The sequence below is a fragment of the Prionailurus viverrinus genome, chromosome A1 (assembly GCF_022837055.1).
Source record: "Prionailurus viverrinus isolate Anna chromosome A1, UM_Priviv_1.0, whole genome shotgun sequence".
Lineage (NCBI taxonomy): Eukaryota > Metazoa > Chordata > Mammalia > Carnivora > Felidae > Prionailurus > Prionailurus viverrinus.
The window spans coordinates 17031711-17045751 of record NC_062561.1 but is presented as its reverse complement, the minus strand read 5'-3'; the positions used below and the strand labels follow the sequence as shown (position 1 = coordinate 17045751).

The window sequence follows — 14041 nt, the reverse complement described above, 5'->3', positions numbered from 1 at the left end:
TCTTACAGGTGAAAGGAGCTATTTTTCCCTGGTATAACACATTGCTTCTGGATACAATTCAGATTGAATCAAAAAGTGCAACTAAATGCAGTTATATCTTACGTCTAAATGCCACTCTCTCCCTTTTCTTGGTTGCATATAAAGCAAAAGGAATAATAATGTTGCTGGAATTTTCAGGGTGAGAAGGAAAGAAATGAGCTTTTCTTTATATCCTAATTTTTGCTACTCTTCTTAGCCTTCAATGACCTTAGCTTTGATTTAAAAAAAACTTTTGTAAATGTCTACATTCTATTAAGGTATTAAGTCTCTTTGCTATGAGATTGTTTAAAGAACCAATATCTCCTCTAAATAATGATTCTAAATATTATTAATGAAAGGTAACTGACATTGGTTTAGCATCTACTATTCACCATATGCATATATTATCTCAGTTAATTCTCATAACAATCCTCCAACATAGTTGTTATTATTGTACATCTTATTCATTGTCAGATCTTACCCCCTTCATTTTTCAAAATAAAAAATATGACTGCTTCTCATCACGATCACACTACTCCAGGCTGTTCTCATCTATCTCTTATACCATTAAATAAAATCCCTAATGTTTTCCTTGTCTCCCTTCTTATAGCCCTATAGTAAATTCTCTACAGAGCAGTAAGAGTAAGCTTTAAAATATTAAAGTTAATTATGTTATTCTCTTGCTCAAAATATTTTAATGAGTTCCCGTCCTTCTAATATAAAATCTAAGGTCTATACCTTGGTGTGGTCGGCATCTTAGATGAGATCATACTTAGTTGTACATTTGCAACAAACAGGAATACTAATGACTTACTTTCCTTGAATGTTTATAATGTTTGGGTATTGTTAACATCAATGGTGTGCTGAAGCTGGCTCATTCCATCTCCCAAGAACCAACTGGCACATGTCTCCACCTTTAGGTTCAGTGATGCCACATTGGCAGCTTGAAATTGGCCAAAGCAGGAGAATTTACACTACAGAAAGTGGAAAATTCTACAATTGGGGGAGTTCCCCCCAAATGTCAGTTACTAAAATATTACTAGCGTCTCCTAGTTCTAAACATTTTGCATGTATTATTTCATGTAGTCCCTACTGCAAACCTGCTATTGTTGTCACATGTTGAAAAGAAAGTGAGACACAGAGAAGTTAAGAAAGCCAACCAGAGTCACACAGTTATTAAGTAGCAGAGCCAGCATTTCAACCCACACACTTTGGCTTTTGAGCTTCTACTACATTTCACTATATTTGCAAGTTACAGTAAAATTAGAGCTAATAGAAATTTTGTTTTCTATTTGCCCTCAGTATATTGCCTGATGTTATTCACACTGAGTAATGGAGCAGTCCCTAGCCATCCAGATTGGCTTGGGTGCCTCAATTTGATTGGCTTGGGCCCCACTCTGAAACTGAGGACGCCAGCAAAATAGGCTAGCCCTCTGCAACCAAGCCTTAGGGATATCCATTTGTAACTGTGCCCGGGTAGAAATGTCTGAAATGCTCATTGTCCTGATTAAGGTGGAATTCAGGGCCCGTAAAAACATTCAAACACAGACTTCATTACCCTTATTTGGAATATTAGTGGAAAATGTTCCTGGATCCATTTACAGGAATGCCAATGCAAATAAACTTCCAAGCATAATTCACAAAAACCACTTTTGGCAGCAAATACTCAGGGTTTGATTCTCCTTATTGAAAAGGATACAGCCTAAATCTGAGCAGATGTAGGAGATTCTGAAATCTTTTACTCAAGTTAGAGAGTCATGGTTTATCTCACACCTGTTTCTGGAAAGAGTGGAAATCATCACACAGAGAGATATAAGGGGATCTCGGGTCCTACTTCATAATTTTCTAAAGAAAATTAATTCAAAGAGCATTTGTTAAATAAAACAGTGAATGAATAAATTTAAAGTCCATAAGAATTTAGAGTGATATGTTTCCCAAAGATAGTATGTTTCAATTCTTCACTGTAATTTGGAAATGATATCAAAGTCAAGATCCCAAGGATGTTTTGATCAAGTCCAGTTAATCTATAATGCTTCTTCATGCATGATATTTAATCAATTAATATCATTGGTGAAATAGATATATGTTAGAAGAAGTTTTAAGTAAATTCTCATCAAGATTATGACAAGTAATCCATTTTTTCTATCAATATAAATTTGCTAAAGCTGGAGCTAAGTGTTAATTGTACTTACATAATTTTCAATTCAAACGTTGATAATATTATGGCATTCATGATAGAAAGATATCCTCAGTAACTTTCAGAATCCGTTCATTGGTTTCTTCATCCAAAATAAAGGGCTACATATAGAAAAAGCCTAGTGGAAGCATCGGAAGTCTCCACCAACTTTTCTAAGACCTTTTGTGATGGTTAATTTTATATGTCAGCTTGGCTTGGCTACAGGTTTCCTGTTGTTTGGTCAAATACCAATCTACATGTTTGCTTTGAAGCTATTTTTTTAGACACGAGTAACTCTTAAATCAGTAGATGCTGACTTTCCATAATGTAGGTGGGCCTTATCCAATAATTGAAGGCCTTGAGAGAAAAGGCTGAGTATTCCCAAAGAGGAAGGAATTCTGCCTTCCACACTGCCTTGGACTCAAGACTGCATCAACTCTGGCCAGAATTTCCAGCCTGCCAGCCTTCTCTATAAATTTTGGATTTACCAGGCCCCACAATCATGTGAGCCACTTCCCTAAAAGAAATCTCTATCTCTAAGTATATACATCCTATTGGTTCTGTTTCTGTGGAGAACCCTAATATGCCGCCCACCTCTTACAAAATAGAAATGAAAAGCAATCTTGCATTATTGCTTCCTTTAATCTTACTCATTATGATTCTAGAAGTTTGGTCAATCACACTTTTAGCCCCCCTGACTACAGGTGTGGGCCTGTAACGTAGGTGTGCAGTCAGGCTCTCCTGGGGAATCGGAATCTTGAGCTGCAGGCTTGAAACAGTGGAAAGAGCCATTTTCCAATAACAGCTGCTTAAAGAGGCTGTGCATCTTCCAGCTGGGATTCTGGGAACTGCTTTCTGCCCTGCTCTTCCTGAGCCTTGCTTTTTAACTTTTCTTTTCTTTTCTTTTCTTTTCTTTTCTTTTCTTTTCTTTTCTCTTTTCCTTTCTTTCTTTCTTTCTTTCTTTCTTTCTTTCTTTCTTTGTTGTTCTGTAAGATTTTCTGTATTTCATATGAAATGAAATTGTTTTACTTTTATTTCTATTTGAGTTAGCCTGAAGTCAGTTTCTATAGATTGTAAACAAAAGGCCTTAATTTATATGAAAATTGATATGAAGATGTTTGAAAGCAAGACAATCAGGATCAGACTGCCCTGTGTTTTCATCTCACTCACTGGCAATAGGGCTTGATGCAAGACATTGTTCTTGTACAGCTGCATTACCAAATTATCGCAAATTTAATGGCTTAAAACGATACCCGTTTATTATCTCCGGAGCCCTCTTCTTAAGATCTCACCAGGGTGAAGTCAAGGTGCCTTCCAGGGCTGTGATTTCCAGCTGAAGCTTTAGTCCCCTTTCCAAGTTGGCTAGTATGGGTAGAATTCACTTTCTGGAGATTGTATGATGGAGGTCCCTGTTTGCCAACAAGGATCCCTGTTGTCTGCTAACCAGGGTCCCTGTCCCAGCTGCCAGCCACGACCTGCTCTCATTTCCTAAAGGTGTAATTCAGGTCCTGGTCGCATGGCCCCCCTCCATAGGTGTTCTTAGATTTCCAGTCTCTCTACCTTCAAGAAGTGGTCAGACCCTTTTAAGGACTCATTTAATTAGACGGAACCTACCCAGATACTTTTTCTTTTGATTAACTCAAAATCTACTAATTGGTAACCTAATCACAGGAGTGACTGTATGCATTCACAGATTCTGCCTCTATGGAAGGTGAGGGGAATTATATAGTCCATAAGAGGCAGGAATTATGCACCTGACAGAGTGGGGTTCTTACGGGTCTTAAAATTCTGCCTACCACAGGCAAATTTCTTTAAGTGTCTGCTTTCCTCAGTAAAATGAGGAAAATAAGTGCCATTCTTACTGGTGTTGTAAAGATCAAATACACTAAAGTATGTAAATTGATTAGAAAGAGCTTGGTTCACAGTAAGCACTCAGTAAATAGTTATTCACCAACAGTGTTCATTAAGGTGAATAAAATATTTATATATATTAAAATTTCCTCATCCCAGTGAAAGTTCAAGAGAAAATATATAAAAAAGCACTTGATATATCACAATCTTTCGTGAAAATTCCCTCCTAGGACATTAAAATTCTAGTTAATCTGTAAAATGTGTTTCCTTTTATGATTAGTTCACTGGTATAGCATTTTAATTTTTTTCATGTTTATTTTTGAGAGAGACAGAGACACAATGGGAGTGGGTTAGGGTCAGAGAGAGAGGGAGCCACAGAATCCGAAGCAGGCTCCAGGCTCTGAGCTGTCAACACAGAGCCCAACGTGGGGCTTAAACCCACGGGCTGTGAGATCATGACCTGAGCCAAAGTTGGACGCTCAGCCGACTGAGCCACCCAGGTGCTCCACTGGTATAGCATTTTAAAAGCATGTAAGTGGGATTTATGCCTTTACTCTTTCCTTACCACATTGGTTGTTAGATTGTAATAGTTCCTAATATAATGAAAGACAGTGAAATATTTTCTCCTATAAAACAAATGCTTCCCTCAGATTTTTGTTTTGCTACAAATATCATGCTCCTCTGTGTGCTAGATTTATGGTTAAAATCTTAAATATAAAAGTATTCTGTAGCATTCCTCTATACCTATCGTCTTTTCTCCTGCTGTTTTTTTTTTCAAGTTACACTGATTTCTCATTCAATGTCATTGTCAAACCCATCATATTTCAATCTGTTTGATTCTCCTGTTGCTAAGAAACGAAGTTGCTTTATTATGTAGGGTCTTCATATGCGGCTTTGCTAATCAGTTAGAAATCCATTTTCTTAGGGGATTATTTTCTGGATAATAACATTTACTCCTTATGGTGGTTGACTACTGAAGTGAAGACAGTGTTTTTGTTTTTGCCATTAAACTACAGCACAATGAGCTATAAATTTACCAGATGTTCGCTTTAGCAAAGAAAACCCAATGGCTTCACTTGCTCCATTAAGATCCAATCGTTTACACAGGATTTATGCTTTTAAAATTTTCTCCATAATTACTATTTTGATGGATACTTTCATCCAAGAATTTAATTTGATTCGACACAAAAAAATGAAATAAATACTGTCTTCTCACTGGAAATCTGAATGCAGTCCTGGGAATATTCACTTTCTCCTAAAAATGTTTCTTTTTTGCAAGCAGTACAAAAGTTCTCTGATAACACAGAATTGACAATGGGAAAGCATTTCTCCAGAGTCAGAAGTGTCATCCAGTCCACCCAAGGTCAAGTGGAACTAGCCAAGGACATTAGGGGCTATTCCTGATTCCACGTTCCATCAGCTAAGGCAGTTAACTTTTACGAGTACCAGCTTTCCAGCCTCCAAACTAAAATAACAATAATGCCTTTGTACCTATCCAACTGGTTTACATGAAATAATCTATTTGAAAACTCTTTGTGAATAGGTGCACCATGAAAATATTAACAATATGGGCATACTTAGGACAATATCACTTGAGCCAGAGGAAGAAATAATTCCAAGATTCTTCTGAGTTTTCCTTTTTAAGGAAAATAACAAAATATATATCTTGATGGAAAGTGGGAAGGTGGACATTTAAATTGTTGGAAAAATACCTGTGATTCTATTTGGTGTGGAGGATGCTGAGAAATTAGAAGTGCATTTGCTAGGAGTTACCCTACAAGAGTTTTGCTGTGAACTATGTTGTATTCTCCATAGTTCCTATAAAAGTTAATCATATGTCCTCAATTCTGTCACTGGGATTTAAAATTATCTGGTGTCTAAAGCATTCAAGTCTCCCAGTGTATCTGATTTTCCTAAGAATTATAGAACTGAGAACATACAGCTTATGAATCCTAGGTATTATGAGTCACATAAGTATTAGGTGACTTCATGTGTTCTTGTTGCAAAGTAATGAAGGTTTTGGCATATAATGAACTTTAAGCTCAGAACCTCATTGTCCTTCTAGCTAATAACAAGTAAGAATTACTTGATCAATTGAAGTTGGCTGTAAACAGTTACTTCATGAATCTTTATTAAATATAAAAAATTTGTTTGAAATCGGCTTACGAGAATATCTTAGTGTCCATAAGAATTCATTATACATGGCAAGTGACACTAAGGCTTATTGAGAAAAAGGACAATGAAATAGATAAATGACTTAGAATTCAAATGAGAGAAGAAAGATGTAGCAGTTTGGAATGATAAGACAGGCAAACAGGGTGTTTGGGTGGCTTGTCAGTTAAGCATCTGACTCTTGATTTTGGCTCAGGACATGATCTCAGAGTTTGTGAGTTCAAGCCCTGCATAGGGCTCCATGCTGACAGTGCAGAGCCTGCTTGAGATTCTCTCTCTCTCCCTCTCTGTCTGCTCCTCCCACCCCCACCTCAAAATAAATAAATAAACTTAAAAAAAAACAGGCAAAAAAAATCAGTGCAATTAATTTATTTGAGTAGTGATCCTTCAAGCAGCAGTAGGGAAGTCAGAGGATGAGAAAGAAAAGGGGCACAGATCAATGAGTAGGTTGGAGAACTGGGGTTCAGTTCTGCTAGGTAATTCTGGGAGACTGTGTCAATACCAGAGGGACAAAGACACTGGGGTATTTATGTATTAAACTCCCTTCCATATTGCCTGTTCCCAAGGCATAAACATCCTGGCACGTCCAGACAGCACTACGCATGGATAACTAGGTGGCACAGGCTTTCGTGGCCAGAGGAAGCCCTCAAACTCATCACAGTTGCTTGCATAGGAAGCTCTAGAAAGGAAGAGAAGAGTGAGTGCTGAGGGCTGCAGTCAGACACCGGCAATATCTGCTACACTCATTCATATTATCTCCTAAGGAAATTTGTCTATAACTGGAGTATCCTTTCTGTGTTGTGAATTAAATTAGAATAAAATTATTGAACATTCTTTCTGGCCTGTCGTCCTTGGAAAGCTCTCACTTAGCAGGTATAAATTAATCCTGAGACATTTTCTGCCTGAGCTCATTATTAGGATCAAGATCTTCAGGTCCATTTATCAACACTTACTTACTCCTGTGACTTAGCAACATTACTTATCAAATAAACATCAATTGAGCGCCTTCTATACGAAAAACATTCTGCTAGTGCCAGAAGATAAATAAGATAGAGTCCCAACTTTCAAGCTGAAGAATGTTGCACCTATAAACATATGGTTACTAAGAAAGCACTGAAGATTCCATAAAGTGGTAATTACCAAGAAAGTGGTAATTCTCACTTAAAAAAACCCAAATACCATTTTATAGGGAACTGACAGCAGCAGCAGCAATGGCCTCTTTTGTCATAAAGAATAAAGCATTAAAATGAGCATTTGTGCATTTTATTTACTTAACTTTTATTTTACCTATCACTTTTCAAGTTTTTGTTTAAATGCCAGTTAGTTAACATACAGTGTAATATTAGCTTCAGGTATATAATAAATACAGTGATTCAACAGACTATTCCTGTATTTAAAAGAAGTGATTTGGGGGCGCCTGGGTGGCTCAGTTGGTTAAGCATCCGACTCTTGATCTCAGCTCAGATCATGATCCCACGGTTCGTGAGATCAAGCCCCATGTGGGGCTTTGCAGTAGACATGTGGAGTCTGCTTGGGATCCTCTCTTTTTCCTCTCTCTCAAAACTAAATAACTAAGCATTTAAAAAATAAAACAAGGGGCGCCTGGGTGGCGCAGTCGGTTAAGCGTCCGACTTCAGCCAGGTCACGATCTCGCGGTCCGTGAGTTCGAGCCCCGCGTCAGGCTCTGGGCTGATGGCTCAGAGCCTGGAGCCTGTTTCTGATTCTGTGTCTCCCTCTCTCTCTGCCCCTCCCCCGTTCATGCTCTGTCTCTCTCTGTCCCAAAAATAAATAAACATTGAAAAAAAATTAAAAAAAAAAAAAAAACAAGTGTGATTTTTAAATAATTTTTAGGAGAAACAGTTTTCAATATGAAAAAAAGGACTCATAATTATTTCTTTATGTCATGAGATATTATTATCCTATTCCTCCAGAGTTTCTATAAATATGTAATGATTTGCATTTAATAAAGGAAAGAAAGATAGATTTATAGGTTGAGGGACTATATTTATTTTTTAGTAGGTTTGTTTTTTGAGAGATTCAATTTTAAGGTTAAAGAACTTGTGCCAATATTCAGGTTACTTTAGATCTTTTGGAAACAAGAAGGTGATATGTATTTGCTTTTGGATCCTGGGAGATAGATATGTAAGGCCTGGTGGTTGCATAAAAGTAATCACTTGGCTCTAGCAGAGATGAAGAAAACCCATGAGCCTGACGAGTTTTGTCAGCCAGGATAGACTAACTTCTGGTGAGATCTCAGAGGATCCAACTGCTGTGACTACAAGCATGCCTCAACCAACTAACTGATAGGCAGTTGGGAGCCCAGATCACTGAAAGCCAGATAAGCCGGCTGAATGTGTGAGAGCTGACCTCTCTTACATTGGAGGCTCTCCAGCTGCAAAGACTGATACAGAACTAAATGGGGCGTTCAAGTCCAAGAGGCCGACAAAGAGATTTTGACACAGACTGGCTCAGTCTTAACAGAGAAGTCAAAGTGGAGGGCGATTTTTGCTTTTGAATGTATTGTCTTTTTCTTTTCCTCTTTTTCTTCCTAGGTAAGTGGTATGTTCAAAACTGTTACCACAATCACTTCTGAGTTCTGATAGGTAACAAATGCCATTTCCAATGCACTTACTCACCCATTAAATAGCTAGCCACCTTTCACCCCACCAGCTAAGAGATTAGGAGAGTAATGTAATCCATTAAATAATGCTAATTGTAGATAAAGCAAATCCGAGAAAGAAATCCACCAACAGCTGGATAGAATGCTTTTTAATACATTTATGTATTCTGTGTTTCTACACTGACCAGTAAAAGGTGATCCCTTCACACTACCCACTTTCTGCTACATATTTTTCTTTTTTTATATAATTTTTTAATGTTTATATTTGGGGGAGAGGGAAAGAGAGACAGAGAGAGAGCAGGGGAAGGGCAGAGAGAGAGGGAGACACAGAATCAGAAGCAGGCTCCAGGTTCTGAGTTGTCAGCACAGAGCCCAGTGCGGGGCCTGAACTCACAAACTGTTAAGATGATGACCTGAGCTGAAGTCAGACGCTTAACCAACTGAGCCATCCAGGTGCCCCTCTGCTAGGTATTTTTCAATGTTAACAAATGAAGTAAAAGGAATCAGGAGACTGGCTTGAGATCCAATGAGTTTTCTTTTCATGATAAGTTTGAAATGTAACCAAAACAAATATTGATTTGATTTGGTTTTATTTATTACACTGTTTCCTTATAAGGACTTTTCAAAAATAAAATTTCTTTGTATATTTTAAAAATCTGAACTGTTTTCAAAAACAGAATAGAAGAGGTTCTATGTCACCTTGCATTTTTTAAATGATTTTTTGATGTATCACCATGGCAACAATGTGTTTTCTCATATAGAAACATTTCCTCCGAGCAAAGAAATTATACCAAATGCTTCATTCCTAAGCAATGGAAAAATCCTCTCTATTGCCTTGGGAAATTCTGACAGAATTTAGAAACGAATACTATTCATCCGTTTCCAATGTTTTAAGAGAAAGGAGATTTATCAGAGTATGTAATAAAATGAACTGTACTTTTAGAAAATGTATAGCTATTGGATAAACATTTCTATATATGACATATTTATATACATTATAATTATATGCCCCTTAAAATGTAGCTTCCTAAATAACATGTCAAAGTTGAAAATCATGCAATTTTTCAGGTTTTAAATATAAAAATATGGTACATTATTTGTTTATGCTTTTCATTGTAGTGTTATATGCTTTAGACATTTTATTTAATTGAATATTATGTGTGAAATAACCAGCATACTGTTACACATAAACTATTTGTTTTATCTTTCTATCCAAATATTTTTTACCATAAAGTTAGTGCTAAAGAGGGAGAAGGGAATATATATCCTTAAGCCCTTTAAGTCTAGTACACAGGAAAACTAATCTGATAGGTAGTAGGCTTCAATAGGCAGTTCAAAGGAAATATAAAATGCTTACATTTTAAGCATGCTCAAAAAATACTTAAGACTGTCCTTTATTTTTCCAAGTACAAGTTATGTTTCTTTTGCCAGCATTTGTATACATCATTCATTCATTCATTCATTCATTCAACAAATCTTTGTTGATCATCAACTTTATGTCAGACACAACGCTACAAAAAAAGGATAAGAGGTAAAAGTGAAGAATAAATTTCCCATCTTAATAGATCTTTGGTTCAGATGATATGTTCATAGGATAAGTATTTTTTAATGTGAGATAAATGTCAAACTATTTGGTATTTTCAAAATCTAATTTGTATCCTAAAATAAGCTTTCAAAACATAGGATTCTCTCTCTATCTCTGTCTCTGCCTCTATCTTCATGTCTCCTCTCTTTCCCTCACATTCATGACAAAATTCTTATGGAAAAGTCTTTGGAGTCATGCTTGGCTTACATTAATGTATCAGATCTGCTACTTGTTACTCAAGTGACCTTGGGCAATAAATGAATTTCCAAATTGTATCTTCCAGGATGTATATACTAAAAATGGCTATAATGTTATCTCTCATTCTATAAATTCTTTCATAATATGACCTTGCTGCTACCCATGAAGATATGGAGACTGATTCTCTGCCCTTTGAAGCCTGTGCTGGCCCAGTGATTCACTTGTATCCAAGAAATTGTGGTGGACGTGATAAAGCTCTGTCTGGCTGCCTTGGGATGACCTCTCTAGGAAATCCAGCTGTCAGGAAAGAAATCCAGCTACGCTGAGAAGGCCATGATGGAGATCAAGTTTAGACACTCTGGTTGACAGTCCCAACTAAACCTAGTCTTTCAGCCATCCCCAGAAACATGAGTGGAATTGTCTTGCATTCTCCAAACCAACCCATCCACCAGTGGAGTGCCAATAAGTGACCTCCGTCAACAGACCAAGGAGCAGAAAAATCACCCAGCCCAGTCCTGTCCAAATTCCTGTTTCACAGAACTTGTTAGATAAAATAAATTGATTTCATTTTATGCTACTAAGCTTTAGGGTGATATGTTATACAGCAATTATAATTGTAACGCTACCATTATTACTGCTGCATGTTTCTTATTTCAAAACATACCTAGAAACTAAATTTTCTATGATGGAAAAACTGTAAAGCAGAAAGCATTTAGGTAATTCCTTTGAGGGATAGTTCTCGTCCATTGGAAGAAAGCAGACTGATTCTAATACCTAGGCCACAGTACTACACATCTGTTATCATATAGACATTCCTGTAAAATAAGATAAAAATATGTATTACATCTCATTTGGGGAGTAAGTTCCCTATTTTCATCGGCTCCCTAAAATATTTCAAAATATTTGTCCAGTTCTTAACTTACATAATTTCCAGGTGAGAGTTTTTTTTACATATAGACAAAAATTGTGATTTTTTTTTTTTTTTTTTTTTGCTTAGACATCATTGCTCTTTGACAACTGCCAGTTGTTCGATCTTCTCCTAATAAGATGAAGTTTCTGCTTCAGCACTCCGATTTGGGAGAAGTTCATCAAACAGACATGACTGGCTTTGACCCAGGCATTCAAAGGCTCTTCACCCCCCACCCGTGTCCTTGGAATATGGGTTCCACTTGCCTTTCCCATTTCCAGAGGCTGTTCCAAGGACACAGCCTTGAGAGAGTGATGCAGCCATGAAGATGCCAGCACAGGAGATATGACTGAACCCAGTTAAGGCTTCTCTGCAAACTGTTAAGATTTGGTGGGCACGTTGTTATTAACATGGTTACTAGGTCTTTTAGGTCACACTTTTACAGATACGTACAGGAATTACATTTCTACTGCACAAGGGTTATATTTATTTTCTCTCTCAAAATGTACCCTCCCTTTCGGCTCTTTTTCAAATTAGGAGCATGGCAGCTTCTATACCAACTTCTCCTATTTCAATGCAATGTTACGTGGCTTTTTTCTAAAAGGGGGTTATAAATGGATCATTAAAGACTTGCTCTAGTGTGCTTTCATCCATAGAATACCTACCAAATGTTTGTTGAAGCTGAAAGTACATGGAAGACAGCTTCCCAGGTTTTTATGAATGATGTCTGTGTTTTCCCATTTTGTTTTTTTCTTTAGAACTTTTTGTCTCTTTTTGCTAGCAACTACAAGTTTTTCATTCTATTTAGGGGCCCTTCATAAAGGAGTTTAAATTGAAGAAGACTTTTGATTCTCAATAATGATTTCCCATTGAACAATTCCATATTTTGTATGATTTTCCAATCAAGCTGAGTTAAACAGAGTTCCAGTGGTTCACACAATAGTACTTTGTAATGAGTCATAGAAATTTTAAGAAAGCATACATAAAACATATATGAACAATGTTCTTACTCAAATGACTGTGATTAAAAACAATATCCCCATCGTGACTACACAGCTATCTCAATCTCCCCATTAAATAAGTAAAATGTTATTATCTAATGCTTCTTTGAAAGGATTAGTGGGCGGAATCTTTTTTTTTTTTTTCTTTTTCAAAACTCCAAAGTAAATAGCACAAAGAATGTATACTGAGTAACATAAAAGGAAAAGATTTGCCGATGCAAACAGCATGAAGGCCCAGTGTGAGCACCTAGTGAACAGCAGTTGTCAGCAACGGAAGGCAGTGTTCAGTGTTGATTGGATTATTTATAGATTCGAAAGGCCATTTATGTTCTATGAAAAGTACAGGTGTGGAGAGGAAGAATTCCTGAGGTGCCTTTAAGGACCCAGCAAAAGAAAATTATAAGCTTGTGATTCATCCATGTGGATGTAATTGGTGGTGGAAGGGATGAGCTGGATGAGAAAATAAACAGAGGCGCCAGAGCAGTGCTGAGAAATGATCCTGTGGACAGTGCCCGCAGGAGGAGGCTGAGTGCTGGTGGAGCTGCTGCTCAAAGTCTCAAAGTCCACACTGTCCGTCAAGTGCCGGGTGAGAGCGTCTTAGCCAACCCTCTCTGTGGCTACTGTCGAGGCTATCCTTTCAAACTAGAGAGTTCCACTTCAGAAAACATTGTTCTTTTTTTTATTGGGGAACAATAGACTAAAGAAAATTAGGGTTCAGGAATTTCACTCTCACTGCCAGCTTTAGCACCTGCTAATATTGACCGACTTAAGAGACAACAGTCACTAAAATGTTAAGAACTGAAGGGGAAACAGTAAATCTCGTTGGATAAAGTGCAAATAAATTGGTCTCTTAATGAATTATATAAAGGATCCAAAATTGGATTGGAAATATAAAGAGTTTTAAAACTCACTAAGAAGGGACACCCGGGTGGCCCGGTCAGTTTAGCTCAGATCATGATCTCACCGTTTGTGGGTTCAAGCCCCATGTGGGGCTCTGTGTTGACAGCTCAGAGCCTGGAGCCTGCTTGGGATTCTATGTCTCCCTCTCTCTTTGCCCCTCTCCCACTCATACTCTGTCTCTCTCTCTCTCTCTCTCTCTCAAAAATAAACATTAAAAAATAAATAAATAAATGAATAAATAAAACTCACTGAGAAATAACCAGTAGTCAAAGATTGTTTCTTTTGTGAGCATGTCAAGGGCCACCAAACTTGGGCTACAAAATTAGAAATACATCTCTTTGCTGGTTCTTTAATGAACTAAAGTAAAAGTCTCCTCAAAGCACCCCCAGATATTGTCTAGTTTGTTGACTTCTTTGTTGGCAGGTTTTCACCTAAACTCAAGCTGGAAAGATAAATGTTCTCTCTTTTTAGACATCATAAAGCAATAGATTTTATAATATGTCCTTCTGGTATTTTATCAGAATCTTCTGCAATGTTTTTGTTTAAGGTATTGTTTGGCTTTAAATATCTGTAAGCGGACATTTGCAATCTGACTGAATTTTCTAATTTTATG

General features: G+C 37.1%; 1 long non-coding RNA gene across 3 annotated transcripts in view; it reads left to right on the top strand.

Moving 5' to 3' along the window:
* LOC125170465 (uncharacterized) overlaps positions 1 to 14041 on the top strand; it is a 160063-nt gene that overhangs the window by 95397 nt on the left and 50625 nt on the right. The window contains exon 4 of one of the 3 annotated variants that reach the window (XR_007154050.1): positions 11618 to 13503. The exons of 1 other annotated variant lie outside the window; for it this stretch is intronic. This is a non-coding gene — a long non-coding RNA (uncharacterized LOC125170465). Of the gene's footprint in view, positions 1 to 10788; positions 11537 to 11617; positions 13504 to 14041 lie in introns of those variants that run through there. One more of the 3 variants, XR_007154039.1, reaches the window with a different exon arrangement.